This window comes from Protobothrops mucrosquamatus, unplaced genomic scaffold, assembly GCF_001527695.2.
Source record: "Protobothrops mucrosquamatus isolate PMUCROS unplaced genomic scaffold, P.Mucros_1.0 scaffold52, whole genome shotgun sequence".
Classification (NCBI taxonomy): Eukaryota; Metazoa; Chordata; class Lepidosauria; order Squamata; family Viperidae; genus Protobothrops; species Protobothrops mucrosquamatus.
In genome coordinates this window covers 151,211-156,121 of record NW_015386433.1, presented here as the reverse complement: position 1 = coordinate 156,121, position 4,911 = coordinate 151,211, and positions in this window count along the sequence as shown.

The following is a 4,911-nucleotide window of genomic DNA, read 5'->3' as shown; positions in this document are numbered from 1 at the left end:
GAACACAGCCAAGCTCCCACCCAATCAGCTCAAACCCCACTGGCAGTTAAAAGGAAGAAACAGTTGCGATCACACACACTACTCCCAGAAGCACGAAGCTGAAGACACCAGCCTGAAGATGACGAATGTGACTTCGTCGAAACGTCGCCAGGACACTTCCAATTTTACGCGGGAGAGAACCCGAATGACCAAAGACCTATATATATATATATATATATGTTCAATAACACAGCCTTCAATCTCCGGGAGAGATATAAACCAGTTGTTTATTGCTAAAAAGATATTTAAAAACAATAAAAACAACTATTTACAATGTTAAAAGAAACAACTTAGCTTTCGCTGGTCCCCTGCCAGCGTCCTCAGAATGACGCTTAGGGGGTGAAGCTTAGATTCTTTTCATACACCTTGCTGGCCTAACTGCTTATTCATTTCCCGTGTGATAGGGCCCTCCTTCCTGGCTAACCGTAATTGCCTTGGTTGTCCCGCCTTCTCTGTTTTGCACTCCAATTCCACACCTTTTCCCCCTCTCATCCTTGTCAATCTCCCCCCTCCCTGGTTTATACCTCTCCCGGAGATCAAAGGCTGTGTTATTGAACAAATATGCCCAGGATATATTTGATCAAAAGACCCTTTAGATCTTATTTTTGGGTGATGTCTTACATTACAGCAAGTGGAGAGCATGCAGGGGCAGGGCATGGCCAAAGTGCCAGAAGAGCACCAGAGGGTTGGGGGGAGGTTTGCCCTTCCCTGCCAGAGCTGGAATGCCACTGTGTTTATCATAAGTACTGGTACTAGTAGATGCCGGCCTTCCCTCTGGCAGGCCTAGGCAGCTGCTAGAGAGCGATGGGCCCATTTCAGGCCCAGCGCCCTTAGGGGGTTTGCCCTTTCAGCCCCCTTCTGAGCCAGACTACTGGCACTTTTGGCCACCCAGCCCTCTTTGCAGCTCTGCCCACACAGCCACCAAAGCACCATGCGGAGCACCAGAGCTGGAAAGTGTTGCATTTCTCTGCTGCTGCAGAATTGGAGAGCTTGCCTCACCCACCATCGCCCAGATGCCCTCCTTCCCAAAGCATTTCTTTGCTAACTTCTTTCCAGCTCTGACACACTCATCCACTGCCGTGGGCAGTCCCACAAACAGAAGAAGTTTGTGGGACTAAAAAAAAAAAGTTCAGTCAATCAATTCCAACTTCGTGAGATCTTTTTTTTCATGAGAAATTGGAATTGATTGAACTTTTTTTTTTGTCCCACAAACTTCTTTTATTTGTGGAACTGCCCAAAGCGGTGGAGGAGCACATCAGAGCTGAAGAGCTTGCTCCACCCACCACCACCCAGATGCCCTCCTTTCCCAAAGCATTTCTATGCTAGCCTTCTTTCCAGCTGTGACACGTTCCACCACCACGGAGTATGCTAAAGTGGATCCTGGGCTGCAATGTGTGCTGCAATGGGGAGATGGGAAGTGGAACAGCTAGCACGAGGGAAGGAGGAATGGAGAGAAAAAAGAGAAAAAGAGGCCGGCCAGGCACCGAAGTGCTGTTGAAAACAGCAGAGTCTGTGTGTGCCTGCTACAAGCTCACCCCATGTCAGCCATGCTCTCCATGCCTTGGATCAGCTGCAGCGCACCATGGAGAGCATGGCTAATGCGAGGCAAGCATGAGGCAGGCAGGCACACAGACTCTGTTGTCTTCAGTGATGATTCTCACTTGGCCGCTTTTCCTCTTTCTTCTCCCTGTTCCTCCTTTCCTCATGCCAGTTGCTCCACTTTCTGTCTTCTATTGCAGCACACATTGCAGCCCAGGATCCACTTTGGCAATAGCAGGGTTTGGTGAATGGTGAATCCCCATTTGTGGCATGTCCACCAACCAATCACCATGCCACCTCTTGGGAGGGCACTGAAAAAAGTGGAGTCCATGTGTACCCTTGCCTTGCACTCGCCCCATGTCTACCATGCTTTCCATGGCGTGCTGCAGCACCACTGGCACTGAAGCACCACTGAAAACAGCACAGTCTGTGTGCATGCCTGCTACATACTCACCCATCAGCCATGCTCTTCATGCCTCAGATCATCTGGAGTGCACAGTGGAGAGCATGGCTGACATGGATAAGGCAGGTGAGCACACAGACTCCACTGTTTTTGGTAGTGCTTCAGTGCCTGGCTGGCCGCCTCACATCAGAGTGAGTGCAAGACTGGTGTGCACATGAACTCTGCTTTTTTTCAAGTGCCATTTTAACAACTGGTTCGCCGAACTCAAGAGAAAGTAGGTAACTGTTCTGCCGAACCGGTGCAAACCGGCTGAATCCCACCACTGGTTATAATGCCTTGAAGAATTGGGAGAGAAATAGAAGACTAGCAGAAACTAGCAGGTAAGACTGGTGGGAATAAAGATGGCAGTTAATTACTCGCTGCTTTATCTTTTCTCCCAGTTAGAGATGGGTTATAACTGAATGTTTCTGTGAGGAAATTAGTAAAATTAGTGAGTTACCCTATATTAATCAGTTCCTAAACTGTGTCACTATATTTAACCAACTGCTAATTAAAAGCCCCCCTCCTTTTTTCCTATTGCTGTAGCTTAAAATTCTTTCTCTCTCATCTAAATCAGGGCCCATATATAATTTATTATATATATTACATTAAATGTTCAAAGTTATTGCTATTTCCTTCTAAGTGTTTCTTTATAGTTTGATGCATGGTATTTGAACATTCCTAACTACAGTTATATTTTGTTTGGAAAAATATATATAAAACATTGTGATTGTCTATGGGGGCCTGACTTTTGGAACACCCTTTATGCACATAAACATGCACAAAAAAAGATTTGACTGTATCAATAGCTAGAACCATTAACCAATATTAATCCCTCATTTTGAGTAAGGGATCCTCATGCCAATGGATATTTTCTCAAAAGAAAGTTTGTTTAGCATAATCTTCTCAAAATCAAGTGATCACTTTCTGATTATCAGTTTTTCAATAAATGTTTGTTTTTTAATATAAAATTCATCATCCAGTTCCTGATCACAGTCCCTCTTTGAGGGAGATGAGTGGTTCTTAAATGAACAAAACAAAACTAAAAATAAAAATCCCTGTTTGAGCACAATGAAATCAGAAGGGAAAAGACCATTCGTTAGCTGTCTCATGTCTATATCGCCTTATAAAGACAACAAGTCCTTAGGAAAGGGTCTAATAATCAAGATTTGACTTCAACCAAGAACAACAGACCAATTTCATTGTTGAATAATGATTATAAAATATTTACAACAATATTGGCTAAAAAGGATTTTAAAGAACTTTATTCAGGATGATCAGTGTGGATTTTTACCTAAAAGACAACATGAGGATTGTATTGGATGTAACAGAGTATTTGCAACAACATAATGAAAAGCAAGCAGCATTGATATTTCACATTGCAGAGAAAGCTTTTGACAATTTGAACTGGTCTTTTATGTTTAAAGTTTTGGAAGGTATGGATTTGAGAGATAATTTTATTCAAGGAATCAAATATCCACATCACAAAAGGCACATATTATTGTTAATGGTGATTTAAGTCAGGGCTTTTCAACCGATGGTACACATACCACTTGGCAGGTGGTATATGATTGCTAGCAAAGTGTAGCAGGGGAGGAGAATGAGCCGAAGTGAGCCAAGACTGAGGGAGAGGCAGCTGCAGCTGCCAGACTGTCTGGGCTGGCGGAAGCCTCAAGAGCTGGCAGGTCTCCAGCTGATTGGTTCCAGCTGATTGGTGCTTCCAGAAGCAGCTGGAGGTGAACTAAAGAAAAAAGGGGGGGAGGGGAGAGGCTATAAAAGAACGTGGTTTGGGTGGGGGAAGGGGAAAAAGACAACAGGAAAGGTTTAATTCCTTTAAACAAATGTAATTAGTTTTACCCCCTTTAATTAAGTTTCTCTGTGGCTTTTAGAAAGTTTTCTTTGAAGGTAAACTGGCTTAATTTAAACCTAAAGCTTTTCTCAATTGCCAGAGCCTTTCAGTCTAGAATTGCAACATTGTGACACGGGACAGCCTGACGCAGCTTCGCAAGAAGGGATTGGGAAGGGATTGGGGGGTGGGTGCATTCTTACTACACTGTGGAAGAGCTCAGAAACCAGCTAGCTCAGGAGTCTACAAACTTAGCAACTTTAAGACCTGTGGACTTCAACTCCCAGAATTCCTCAACCAGCCATGAGGGCTGAGAAATTCTGGGAGTTGAAGTCCACAAGTCTTAAAAGTGCCAAGTTTGAAGACCCCTGAACTGGCTGGTAGTGGTGCATATTAATAAACATGGATAAATTCATCACACATTTGTCAGTACAAAGAGAAAATGATTCAGCAAAGGAACAGCCACCAAATAAATTAAAATTGGTACTTTTTTACTTTTTTCTACAGTTTGTAATATTTTATTAGATTATAAAATAAAATTCAAAAATACAAAAGCAAATAGTAGGACACAGTGGGGAGGAAAAAGGGGGGAAAGGTAAAAAGAACATACTTCCTCTATTGCAGTAGAAGGAAGCATTAACATTGAACCTCAACTTTTTACTTTTCCATAAAATTATAAACTATCCATTTCTATAACAACAAATGAATCTAATCAGTAAAACTCTAAATCTCCATTTTTTTAGTCATCAAGTTTTTGACACCTTGCTAAGCACTGGTGGTACTCAAATATTGCGATGTCCTAAAACTGGTACTATCTGTGAAAAGGTTGAAAAGCCCTGATTTAAGTAAACCAGCGGTTCTCAACCTGTGGGTCGCGACCCCATTTGGGGTCGCACGACCATTTCACAGGGGTCGCCAAACAACGCCGTCCGCCATTTTTTTTTACCCTTTTCCTTAGCTGTGCTACTCCCTCTGCTTGGCGGCAGCCTGCATGCAGGAACTTTACCAAACATGCCCTGCAGGAGGCGTGTGAAGAGCGCAGGCG